The following is a 14,285-nucleotide window of genomic DNA, read 5'->3' as shown; positions in this document are numbered from 1 at the left end:
CCTTAAATTAGCAAAGAACAGTTACATAATTGTTGCTAGAACAATTTGGTACTTTCACTGCCAATGTATATTGCTGTGATCTTTTTCTTTCTTCTCTTAATCTGAATTTTTTGTCTTGCCTTCAAATTCAAACTCTCTCTTTTAGAAGAATAATTCACCTACAGTGTGACTACACAGCAACTCCTCTATATAAAACCACTACGCTATTTCCAATTTCAGTCTGACACAGATATATCTTAGCTGCATATATGCAATCTGATAAAGAAGAATACCAAAAATAAAGATGTAATTCTAAGGAATGAATCGTAAGGATAACTTTATAACCAAGCTCTATTTATTTTTCCTGTTTCTCTTTAACTTATTTATTGAAAAACATTCACTGACTAACTTACACTGAGGATAAAGTGGTAAGACTGTCCCTGTGCTCAAAAAGCTTCAAGTTCATGAGATCGTTTCAGCTAGGAGTTAAAGCTAACTGAAAAAAACAAGGACACAGTTCATAACACATTTTCAATGAATCATAGAAGCAGGTCCGAGGATTGAGAGAAAGATAATAGCAGTAGTACAAGTATGTTTGAATAGCTCCCGTGTTAACAAAATCTCTCCTTTGACCTCATGTCTCTAGCTGTCATCCCATTTTTCTGGCCCTTTCTCAGGAACTCTCATTTTAACAATCATTTAAATATACGGTCTCTATCCCCTCTAACTTCCTATTTCTTCAACCAACTCCAATGGGTTTTTCATCCCAAACATTCCACTCACTGCTGGCAATCCTGACAAAGTCACCAACCCCTGTGTGACTGCTGATTCCCATTACTTAACTGATGCTAACAGAATCATTAGGCTCATTCTGAAAGACTTTGTGGAACTGACTGTGAATTCGTTAACTCAGTGGGCCAGTGGAACTCCTTGGAGCACGTCCTTTGTCCTTTCAGCTACTTTCTAAGAAGCTCTAATTCGCTTTTTAATGTATTAACATCAGAACTTTGGCAGTAGGAGGGTACACTAGAAATCATTCCCAGGAATACTGCTGACGTCGCTGCCAGATCATTTTAAATGACAGACCTAAGAAAAATATATTATTCCCATTGATATGCCCAGTTGAATTCTAATTGTATCCTTTTCTTCCCAATAAATACTTTTATTTCCTTTACAACAGATCTGCTTCCATTTTTAAGTCTTTATCAGACTGTGTTTTCCTTTGTAATAGTCACATGTCATTGTAATTTTGACAACTGCAGTTCCGGTCTTCCTCACTAACCTCACCTCCCACACTCGTCTTGTGCATGATGCTTCAGCCATCTGGGTTTTCTTGCTTCTTAAACATGCTACATGTCCCCTCCCTGGATCCTCTGCACTTGCATTCAACTGGCTAGTAGGAAACCTGGACTGTAGTCCAATCTTTCCAATATGTGTGACCTTGATCATGACATTCCAGTGATCTGTACTTGGATTTTATTGTTTAAACAAAAATTTGCACTTTACCTTGAAGGTTCCTCTGGCTCTAAAATTATCTTCAGTCCCACTCTCATGTATTCCGAAAAAACTACTGACTTAAAAATCTAGGGCAAGAGTCATTCTACAAGAACATTTATCAGTGGGTTTGTAGGAACTGTTTAGTCACGGACAGATAAGAAGCTTCAGAGTAGAAACAAAGAGTAAGGATAAGGCTTCATAACACAGAACTTGAACCTCAAACACACAGTTTTCTAATTTGGGCTCTCTCGGTTACCATAAAAGCTACACCTGACATTTCTAACAGTCTCTGTCTTTTTTTTTTTTTTTTAATATCAGGTGTACAGAACAATGTAATAGACATTTATACTCCTCTAACACTCTTAACCACAAATACTGTGCCAGGCAATCTACATTTCCCATGGGATCCCCACACAGTTCTTTAAAAACGCATTTTGCAATAAGAAAAGCATGATCAATTTAAAATGTATATCGATGATGTCATCTCACTAAAAAGCCTTCCATGGCTTTGCATTGGGTTTACAATAAAGCCCAAGCTCCTTACTTAAGCCTCAGCGGTTAACGTGATCCTTCCTGCCTGTCCAAGATCACTTCTCATTGCTGGTTCTCCTGCTCACTAAGCTGAAAACAGGTTGCCCTTCTGTTTCTAGAACGCACTAAACCTTAGTGCCTTTATCCTCTCTGAAAAGCTCTTCACCAGGCTCCACTTGCGGCTCCCTCTTGATCATTCTTCAGGTTGCAACTTAGATGTCACTTTCTCACAGAGGCACTCCTGTCGAGTCCCCTCCGGCAACCATCATCATAATACACTATTTCCTCCTTAGTACTTAGCACAATCTGTAATTATTTTTATTTGTTCCTTTTCCATGTCCCCCACTGAGGTTTGAATCCTGGTTCTGCCCCTTGTTTTATGTCTTATCTTGGCCAAGTCATTTAGCCTCTCTGAGTCTTATCTCAGCATTTACCTCACTGCGCTGTTTTGAGAATCAGACCAGGTAATGTAAGTAAAAGCACCTAGAGTAGAAAGTGGCACATATTAGGGCCTCAATAAATGGTAGTTGAATATGGAGCATAAATACATCACTACACAGTGAAATGTTAAGAGTAGGAGTTCCCCAGAGTTTAGTGTTAACAGTTTTATAAACAATCTGGAGAAAGAAGTACACCGTGCATTTTTAGCTTGTAGTAGTGATACAGTTTTCCGGAGAGGGAAATGTCAAGTTGATGGGAATAAATTGCTGGAAGACCTTTTGAGTGTGAATAAGCAGAACAATGCAGGTGAATTACCATGGACAAATTAACATAATGAGAAAACAATAAGCCAGTGAATTTTTGAACTACATTTTATTTCCCTACTCCTCCCAGAGCTCCTTTCCTCTCCACCCCACACCCACCCGTACCCCACCAAGACCGGGTAGGGCCTCACATGCATCAGAATCTCAATAAGAGGAGTGGAGGAGCTGTGCAATTTGCAGAGAAATAGGACTTTCCAGTGGTTTGATGCATTCCCCCTGCCTCTACCCTACAATTTACATGTAACAAACTATACTGATCTAAACTATGTGCTAGAAATTATCAAACAACCATGGAAAATGGTTGAGGAATTACTGGAGACCTTTTCCTGAAGAATGGCATAATGTAATATCAAGACAAAAATGAACTGCAGTAAATCAGACAATATAAGCCAAGATACAGGAAGTTTCTTACTTTAGAATAGGCTGTGGTCCCAAAGGTTATGAAAGTCTTTTGTTATTTGGGTGGTTGGGCCTCCATATTAGACATCGAAGACTTTTCTAATGCCTAAAGCATCTGAAACAATACTACAAAATTATAAATTAACATTATAAAAATTCGCTATTTTGTGTTAAAAGTACCTTTTGCATTTGCAACATCCAAGTTCATTTCCCTTTCACCATAGTGGACAAAAGGTTTCCCTTACTCTCTTCCTTACCAGCTGAGCTATGAAAGCAGGCATTCATCCCACCCCAAGTCTTCAGTGAGGACCCCAGTCTGCTTCGGAAAGTACCAGAGACTGAGTGGCTTAAACATCAGACAGTGATTTCCTCACAGTTTTGGATGCTAGAAGGCCAAGATCAAGGTGTCGGAACGACTGGTTTCTTTTGAGGCCTCTCTCCTTGGCTTATAGGTGGCCATCTTCTCCCTGTATCTTTTTTTTTTTTTCTTTCCTTTACCCTCATCTCCCACCCCCCCATCCCCCTTACCCTCTGGTAACCACTAAACTATTGTCTGTGTCTACGAAAAACAAAACAAAACAAAACAAAAAAAACTTGTCCCTGTGTCTTCACATGGTCTTTCCTCTGTGTCTGTGTCCTAATCTCCTCTTCTAATAAGGACACCAGCCATATTGGATCAGGGCCCACCTAATGACTAAATTTTACCTTAATTATGCTCCTTAAAGACTTTCTCTCCAAATGCAGTAACATTTTGAAGTCCTGCAGGTTAGGATTTCAACCTATGAATTTTGGAGAGACACAATTCAGCCCATAACACTCTCTGATATAAGACTACAGCTTGAGCAAGGTGGGGGCTGGATGGAGGTGAGAGGGGATCAGTGGGCTGGTGAGGGGTAGGAGTCAGAGAATAAAGTAAAGAAAGGGAGCTCTTGTTGAATGCTTACTGTATGCCGGGGATTGTGCTAATGTTTATTTCATTTAAACCTTACAACAATCTGTGAGCTAGGTATTAGTATCATAATTTTAAAAGGTGGGAAGATAGTCTCACAGAGGTAAAACAATTTTTTAAACATCATTCAAGTCATAACATATGGTGCTAGGATCTAAATGTAAGTGTGACTCCAAAACCCTTCCCAGGTTTCCACGTGGTCTCCCACTGTCTGTTCCTTCTTTGGTTTCTCTTACATCCTGGCCTGTCTGTGTTTAATTTCCATGCCACTACCTGTTACTTTTGATTAGGGATGTTCTAGAGAGCACGGTTTAAAATGTCCTCCTCCACCAACCAACTCAAACATAACCTGGAAACAGACCATTTTACAAACTTTGGACACAAACAATTCAAAGGTTTCTTCATATTTCAGGGTAATACTTGGCGCTGAGATTTCTTGAGCTCTCAATTCAAGAACTGAGGAAGGAATAGAGCTGCACGTTCGTGGGACAAGTGTGAGATGGTGATACAGGGAGGAAGAATAGGAGATGGGCAGGGGTTACCTGACCTCCCTCCTCAGCAGTGGAGGGAAAGAAAAGGCATTCCTGAGGTTGGTACTACCCAGACACACTCCTGAGGCACCCCACACACACACACTTGTAGTAACTGGCCATGAAGAAAGATGGAACACACGCCTGTCCTGGAACGGTGACTGTAACTCTTAGTTATTGAAACCTTCCTAGTTAGAAGTGTTTCTCTCTCTCTCAACAACATTTCTTTAGCAACTTGACCAAGTCATTGTCCTAAATATCTAAGAAGCTCTGCTGTACAGAAACAGTGTAAAATCTAACTTATCCAACTAAAGGCTGGGAACACACTCACTGAGCGTTTAAATCAATCAATAGAGATATGCAGGTCTTTCAATTCATCAGCTTTGAAAGGGGAATGAAGACCTTGTCTCATGGTTATGACCCTGATAAACTCGCTGCCACTTTCCCCTTGGCAAAGGGAAAGACAACTCCTGAATCACTGACTGTATCCAGCAGTGCAGTTAAATAAGGAAATCTGATCTCAGGGCTGGGCCTGGCTCTTAGTGTCCTCATTTCAGAGCTTACTCCATGGAATCCTATAATCCCTTTGCCTCAAATTAAACTAGAACAGATTCCCAGCACCAGCAAGTTGTGCAGATTTCAGTGCAGGTGAGTTTGCTTATCCTGTGAGATAGAGTTGTGTGGGTTCTCCCTCTTTCACACATGGCTACAACTCTAATCAAGTTCCTACAATGCCTGGATCTTCTCACCTCCAACCCCAGTGCTTTCCAATTCCAGGTGCTCTTCTTTGGTTCGGCCTGAGAGGCAAGACTGCTCTGAACCATGCAAGCTGTGTGGATACTACACCCTCAGCGAAGGTCTACCTGGCCCTCTCACAAGGGTTGTCTACTATCAGGGGAGGGTCAAATAGGGATGTGAGATCCTGAAAGCATTCCCTTCATTAGTCAGAATCCAAATTTTAGAATTGGAAGGACCTTAATGATTTTCTTGCCCAATGCATCTTTCTTATGTATGTAAGTATATATTTGTTTATTGGTAGCAAGCAAAAATCCCACTTGTATTTTGGTTATTTCAGCATTTCAAAAATAGGTAAGATCAGATGGAAACAATTTTTGTAGTGTATTTTCTAATCATCATCAGATCAATCTCTTATTTCTGGTATACTCAGACTTATCACAGAGGACAATACTGAGAGTACTTTCACTACTGAACATTAGCTGTCTGATTTATTAAATAGGAAAATGAATGCTTGTTGTTTGCTCTCCAAAGAAACAGATGATCTCCTAATACCACCTTCCAGGGTAAACAGTGACCGTGTTTCCCTGAAAATAAGACCTAACCGGAAAATAAGCCCTAGCATGATTTTTCAGGATGACATCCCTTGAACATAAGCCCTGATGTGTCTTTTGGAGCAAAAATTAATATGAGACCCAGTCTTACTTTCGGGGAAACACGGTACACGTTGAGTACTTTATGGCCAGAGTACCTATCTATATACAGCACATTTAACACATTAAAAATTAAACCAATATTTCTAGGTTCACGTAAATCATTTGACACTTATGTAGTACTCTGGAGAAACTACTGTATAAAGCTGTAATTCCAACCTTTGTGTTTATGATGCTCAACAAAATAGAAGTTACAGTGTCACACGTGAAGGGATGAATGAAAAGGTTTAAAACGTTATCACCAGCAATAATGAGTGCAGTATAGCACTGGGGCACAATATCTATTAACACATGGAAGGGTTTTGAGCCATTCACTGGCTCACCCTTCAGTACTGGGTCACTGGGAAGCACTATTTTCTTTTTGTAACCTCACTGTCATATATTCTTGGTGTAAACTTCTCCCCCGCACAATCTTTCTTTGATCTCACCTTGAATTACAGTATGTCTTTTCCTTCTTCCTTGCCACAAATCATCCCCTGGCCCTGTACTGCATTTACCTACGGCATTAGCACAGACTACTTGACAGTAATTGTGTGTACATTCAGTTGCAGCCAAAGCAAATTCGATATCATCATAAACTGGCAGCCCATACCACAGATGAAAGATTACTCCCACTGCTGTAAGGCACAGTATGTTGCAATAGTGCAACATTATACAAACACCACCTAATTATATACTACATGTAGTCATTAATGTAAGTGAAAAGTGTAAAATAACTTGCGTACAGAATTGAATAGACAGTCATCAATATGTATTTGGACCGAGTCTCTTCCTCTGCTCCAAGTGTGAGCTGCATCTGTTTCCTGTCTGGATCTCTCCCCCAATTAAATGCACTGATCTTGGCTTTCTGTTCCTAAAACCATTTTCACTTACCCTAGATCTGCAGGCAATACAAATACCTTGAGATTCATTCATGAATTTTCAGTCCTTGTGCTGTGGAGAAGGATCTAGTCCATGGTTAATACCATAGCTTACTAATACATCACAGAAACAGGGATTTTCTCTCACTTCTCACATCAGCTCGCATTTGTACCATGTACACATGGTGCTCTTGAAAAAGATGAAATGTCTACCAGTTAGCTTTAGTGCTCTTGTTACTCAAAAACGTGTTGCATTTTGGACTGCGTACAGCCAGCCAGTGGCTCTCTACTTTTCTGCCAGACCTGAGGGCGAGCATTCTCAGGAGCCACACATTCCCCGGGAATGCAGGCTGCTGCATGTGCAAAATGGGATTATCCTCAATTCCCTGACCACCAACTTTCCTGCTGCTCCATGAAAGGGCAGGTAGTTAAAAATTGCTGCAGTGACACTGATATGGACTTCGTAGAAACCTGTAGAGACTTTCAAATTTGGATATGTTTCCAAGGGCGTATACAGGCTTCCCTGGAATCACACTTCAACCAAAATCACCTACTGCAAGAAAACTAGTATGCCAGCCAGATCTCCAAAAGTTAAATTGAATTACCATATAATTCAACAATTCCACTTCTGGTTATATACCCAAAAGAATTAAAAACAGGGACTTGAACAGGTATTTGCACACCAATGTTCACAGCAGCATTATTTACAACAGCCAAACGGTGGACACAACCCAAACATTCATCAACCAATGAACAGATAAACAGAGGTGGTATATACATACCATGGGATACTACTGATCTTTAAAGAGGAATGAAATTCTGTCAGATGCTACAACACAAATGGACCTCAGGAAACCATGTTTAAGTGAAATAAAGAGACACAAAAGGACAAACATATGATTCAACTTATGTGAAGTACCTAGAATAGGCAAATTCTCAGAGACAGAAAGAATGGTGGTTTCCAGGGGTTGAGGGAAGGAAAGGGTGGAGAATTATCACTTAATGGATACAGAGTTTCAGTTGAAAAAGTTCTGGGTATGGATAGTGGTGATAGTTGTACAACAATGTGAATGCACTTAATGCCACTGAACTGTACACTTAAAATGATAAATGGTAATGTTTTATGGTATGTCTACTTTACCACAATAAAACAAAAAATAAAGAAATCACCTGCTCCAGAGTCTATTCTCAAACCACAAATTAAGGTAACATTTCATGTTAGCTAAGGTATTCTTTCTCACCTCTGGTTATTTCTACAATGAAGGGTTTTGCTCTTTAGCCTTTTCAAGATAGTAACCTCAGAAAGGGTAAATGGAGAGAAGCAAAGCTTTGTTGAGATGTAGCTAGGCGTTTCAACTGTGGATATCTAGGTAGGCATTTACAGTGAAGTGGCTCATTCTTCAGTGTCCCAGATTCCCAGAATGTCTGAGATTCAAATTCTTCCTTCTTGGACCTTTTTTAGTCAATAGGAAATAGATGGAACTGTCAGTATAAAATCCAAGGACTTCAGGGGTGTTGGATATCCTTGGATATTCATACAGGTATCTGTTTCAGATCCACGGCCTGAACATAATTTGACCAAAGTTAAATTATGTTCAACATACTGTATTTAAGAGGGCTGGGGCAAGCAAGGGGCAGTTGAAACATTTTAGAAAGTCTTTCTTCTTAAAATCTAAACTGGGTAAAAATTTCAGCACCTTAAATGGAGATTTTAGTTACCTGAAAACTACTGGAATGGAGTACAGTATCTGGTCAAGTCTGAGTGCTTCCTAAAAATGCATTTCACTTACTTTTTTTTTTTTTTTACTGATTATTTTATATTAGGGCAAATATTTAACATATCTAAATTATTCTTTTAAACTTTCCAGTGGTTTCCACAATCAATTTTGTCACCTAAATCCTTATTACAGATGACTGCATTTCAATGTCCAGAAAGGAAAAAGGCATTTGATTGCTGTATTTCTGTATTAGTTTGCTCAGGCTGACATAACAATGTACTACAGACTGGGTGGCTTAAACAACAGAAATATATTTCCTCCCTGTCCTGGAAGCCAGAAATCCAAGATCAGTATGTTAGCGGGTTGGTTTCCTTGGAGGCCTCTCTCCTTGGCTTGTAAAGGGCCATCTTCTCCCTGTGTCTTTACACTGTCTTCTCTCTGTACATGTCTGTATCTAAATTTCCTCTAATCATGAGGGATTCGGGCCCATCCCAATGACCTAATTTTAATTTAATTACATTTTAAAAGGCTCTATCTCCAAATACAGTCACATTCTGAGGTGCTGGTGGTTAGGGCTTCAACATGTGAATGGGTGGAGCACCATTCAGCCCCAAATAAGCTGAAACCATAAGAATATTACAAACTTGTTTATGAACATCTGAACGACCAAATAATAAAAAGCTAAAATAGATAACTGATTCCTCCCTCCTCCTTGACACCCTTTCCTCCCCAGGCTTCAGGACCATACTGTCTTAGTTTTCCTCTACTTCACTAGTCGCCTCTTCTCAGGCTTCTTTGCCAGTTCCTACTCATCTCCTGAACTCTCAATGTTGATCATCTTTGGTCCCTGTCTGTGCTCAATTTACATTCACTCCCTTGGTGGAACGAGTGTATCCAGTTTTAACTCTTTGAACCCATTTATATGCTGAAGACTCCAAAGTTTATTCCTCTGGTTCAGACTCTTACCCAAATGCCAAACTCATAAATGGAATTGCTAACTCAGCATCTCTATTTCAGTGTCAATATACCTATCACTGATCTGAGGTCAGCACCCCCCACCTCTAGCTTGGTTCTTCTGACAACCTCTGCATCTCAGCTGATCTCTCATCCACTAATGTATGGTCAGGCCAAAACATTGGCATTATTTTGACTCCTTTCTTTCACAACTCACATATGTCTGTCAGGAAATTCTGTTCTCTTTACTTTAAAAATACATCCAGAATCTGACCACCTCTTACCATTTCAATTACCCCTCCCCCCCATGGTTTGACACACTACCGGTTCTCACCTGAATTGATGAAGTAGCCTAGATTACATAGCAGCCAGAATGACCTTTTTAAACATAAGTCACAGTCTGTCACTACACTACTCAATGCCCTCCAATGGTTCCTCATTTCACTCCAAGTAAAGCCAAAATCTTCACAATGGACTACGAGGCCCCATAATCTGTACCTTTTCTGCAATCTCTGACCTTGTCACCTACATCCCCTCTCCTTGCTCACTCCAGCCCAGCTAATAATGATCTCTTCCTCTTCTAACTGCTGCAAGACTCCTGCCTCAGGGCTTTTATGCTGACTGTTCTCTACGCCTGAGCTGCACTTCCTCCTGATATCAGCATGGATAAATCCTCCGGCATCTTCAGGTCATTGCTGAAATTTCATGATCACTCTGCCCCTCACCCTGACCACCACATTCAAAATTTAAACCTCCTGCTGGCATTCCCAATCCTTCTTGTCTTGCTTTTTGCTTTTTGTCACGAAACATATGACCCTCTGACTAATCATATAAGCTACTTAACTTATGTTTTTTATTCATTCTCCCTGCCCCTAACTGAAATGTAAACTGCAGTAGTAATTAATATTTTTGAATGAATGCATACATTAAAGTAGTATTCAATAAATTATGAATGGTTGAAAGGCATTCAATTCTTAGATTTTGAAATTATTTGTAAAATGCAAGTTTATGGGGACCTATCATGAATCATTACTCTCTACTCCCCTCCAACTGACATACTGCCCCAAGTTCTGTATATCTTAGTTTTTAGCATGCCCTAGTTCTAGAATATGCTGCATTTCATTAAAATATGCTATGCTTAAGACCTTGATTAAGTCAAACTGACCTCTTCCCTTCATCCTTTCACGTTAACTGACCTCCCGAGATAATCACTAGTTACAGTTAAGTAGATAAAGCGCTTCCTGCCTTTCTTCCTAAAACATGTCCCATGTTGTTGCCCACCTAGTAAGAAACTTGATCACAAATCAGTCCCTGCAATTTCAGTTTGAGGCTCATAATTGAAATCTTTAACTTTCTCATAAATGGTATCAGGCGCGTCTCATTAGAGCTCAACATGAGCAGCTTTGGAGCAGGCTGCTTTCCCACTGAAGTCCTCAGACGTGCATCACAGACTGTGTCGCAGGTCACACCATCTCTCACATCTCTACAAATGGGGTGAAGAGACACACTGCGGATTCACCTACCTCTTCAAGATGACCCTTGGGTCCCCCAAAGGATCAGGGACACAATCCCATCTGAGTTTTAAATACCTCATTCTAAACACCGCCTTCAAATATGGTGAAAACTCACTTTTTATATAATACAATAAACACAGAAATAGAAATTTTATCTATCTGTGTGTGTGTGTGTGTGTGTGTGTGTGTGTGTGTAAATAGATTAGCATGACAAAGCATTCTGGGTTGCCAAATTTCACTGAATTATAATCAAATCGATAAAGTTCTTGGAAATACATGAACTGCTTTTTATAAGGATTTTTTTTCTATGATAAGATGATTGTGAAGATAAACTACCTTGAAACTATTGTGTCCTTCAGGTATTTGGTTTTAAAAAAAACATAGAGAAAAAGGTTTTTTGCTTGGTGTTGATTTTGTTGCACTCCTCTGGACCATCTGCTCATGGTGGCAATGCTTGTGAATAAATACAATGAGGTCACATTAATTTACGTACAGCAGGAATGCTTAATTTACACTGCACATGAGTTGAAATTTCAGGATACCAGGGAGAAATACTGGAGAAGAAACAAAACTCAGTCATCTATAAACAGTCTCCTTCATGTGCATTTTTAAAATGTAATCAACAACATACCTAAAATGATCTTCCATCGAGTATGCATTTGAGAGTGAACAGAAGTGCCTGCAGCTATATTTTTGCTCCAGAGTACCTCCCAAATAAAAAAATGGATTTCAGGCACTAATATTTATGATTGAATCTTAAAGGCACCATTAGATTAAAAAGTCAAATTAGGAAAAATGCTACACAAATGTTTCAAAGTGTGATATAATTTTGATTGAAAGGAACCATTTCAAGCATTCATAGCTTGTTACTTTATTTGTACCATATGCTTCTTAAGAAATCAGGTCACTACATCCTCCCAGCTGCCCTCACCCCACCCCTGCCCTGTTAATTCCACCCCTTTCCACTTTTAGCATTTGACTGAGATAACAATTAAGATATTATAGTAAAATTACCATTAAAAGAATTAGAAAAAAATTTCAACAATTTTCTAACGGACTATTACGGAAATTAATTCTATCATGTTATACTTTTATTATTCTTTGTGGTATATCTAAATTCCCATATAATAGGATTCCACATAATATTAAAACTCCATTTCTAAATGATCTTTGGAAAACTGGTTTACCAACAAAGAGCATTAAGGGTCTATACCAGGGGTGTCCAAACTGTGGCCCACGGGCCAACTGCGGCCCATGATCCATTGTTAATTGGCCCGCAGCAAATTCCAAAAATATATTTAGTTTACTTAAATAAACCAGGTGAGGCGATCCGTACTTCACCTCTAGTGAGTGGCCTGGCTGTTTGTGTATTTTACCGCATATGGCGCTTGGTGAAAAACGTTGAAAAAAGTGTGGACACCCCTGGTCTATATTATGTTGTAATCTATCATTTTGCAAAAGATAGTATTTCTACAGTCATCACAAACAGTGCTGGAGTCTCGGGGGACCCATGAACTCATCACTTTCTAGAGAAAAAAAGGCTAAGAGATGTGATAGAACCATCAAAATACATGAAATCAACAGTATAAATTATAAAATATAAGTCATGGTTCCATTTTTCTGAGAAGAAAAACCACAAGTTTTCTGTCCAGGTGAAGCATAAAAACAAACAAAACAAAACAAAAAAAATCCGCGAGGATCTCCTCGTCGAGAACTCATCCATAGTAATCTCTGGAATATATTTGTTTTTCTTTTTTTTTTTTTTTTTTGGTCTTTCTGTCACTTCTTTCTACCATGGAAGTCGGAGAGACTGAATACCTGGTCTTGTTGAACCCTGTTGCCTGGGAGGTGGGCACAACCCCAGCTCAGGTAGCTGATGCACCTGCACCTAGAACCATCTTTACAAAGCCAAAGGGAGCAGTGGCTTTGTAAAGCCACTGGACAGGAGGCTTCACAGCTTGGTGATGGCTGGTCACCAGAGCAGCAGCTCCTTCAAATGACTATTTCTTTGGTATAATGTCAGCTTCGCTTCGTCCACCTTCTCTTGGCTTCTGCCTGTTTTCTAAACTAGGTTCTCCCGTCTTCCTGTGGATACAATGAGTTGTATCAAGGAGTTCTCTGCACCCTGCTCAGTTTCACCCACCAAGTCACAGGCCCTGAGCAGGGAACAGAGTGAAAGTTGCCCCAGAATCAGGTAAGAAGTGAGGGAGTGGAAACAGCCACCCAGTTCGTAGCAAGGGCAATAACTGCCGGTCATAACCTTACTCTGCGCTGTTTACATGGGGTAAGGTTTACAATCTGATCAGAAATTCGTGACTACTGCAGTGCGCACCATCAGCTCTCTGAACCTGCTTTATTGATTATTCATTTACATTGGTCCAGCAACCAATTCACAGGCTCCTAGGAGTGGGATGTTTTGTTTTCCATTTCTGCTTTCCTCCTACTTGGCCGTGGGAGTAGCATTCTGACAGGTAACAACCTCTGTCCTCATGCCCCACCTGGACAGGAGGCTTCAGGGTTTGTTATTTTAACCTACAGGCAATTTTTTCTTGGCCATTAGGGAAAGATCTCCATTCAGTTCTCCTCTAAATTATCTCTGTGGGTGAAAGTGCCTGGCATATAACAAGGGTCCAATAAATGCTTTTAAATGAACCCTACTCAAGCCCTTCTGAAGCTAACCTCGCTAACCTTGCGGCAACGTACCTTCACTAGAGACAATTTGTCATCTTGATTTAGGAAACCATCGCTTCATCTTCTGTTGAATTAATGGAAATACTTGAGCAAGTATTTCATTTAATGGCACGAATGACATCTCAGTAAGCATTTGAAAATAAACTTTTTTACAGCAAGCCTTAGTTTAAATCGAGTTTTGACTGCTGGATCCTATTTTCTCACCTATTTACATTATACAATTGAATGTTTTCATATTAAAAATGGATTGAATAATACTAAAAAACCAAAGAGATTAATTCATTCAGCATGTATTGAGCACCTCTACCTACTAAGTACCATAATTATTGTTTTATATGTTATCTCTAATAGGATGTAATAGCAAACTGTAATGCTGCATTATCCAATGCGTCAAACGAAAAATAATTTTCTGACACCCTAAATTGGACCAAGAAAGCCTTAAGCAGTCTTC

General features: G+C 39.6%; 1 protein-coding gene across 1 annotated transcript in view; it reads right to left on the bottom strand.

Annotated features, from left to right (window-relative positions):
* The window catches only part of ZDHHC2 (zDHHC palmitoyltransferase 2), a 57,071-nt gene that overhangs the window by 37,892 nt on the left and 4,894 nt on the right, over positions 1–14,285 (bottom strand). The window lies entirely within an intron of this gene.

Source organism: Rhinolophus sinicus, linkage group LG04 (assembly GCF_036562045.2).
Source record: "Rhinolophus sinicus isolate RSC01 linkage group LG04, ASM3656204v1, whole genome shotgun sequence".
Classification (NCBI taxonomy): domain Eukaryota; kingdom Metazoa; phylum Chordata; class Mammalia; order Chiroptera; family Rhinolophidae; genus Rhinolophus; species Rhinolophus sinicus.
This window is presented reverse-complemented; position numbering and strand designations above follow the sequence as displayed.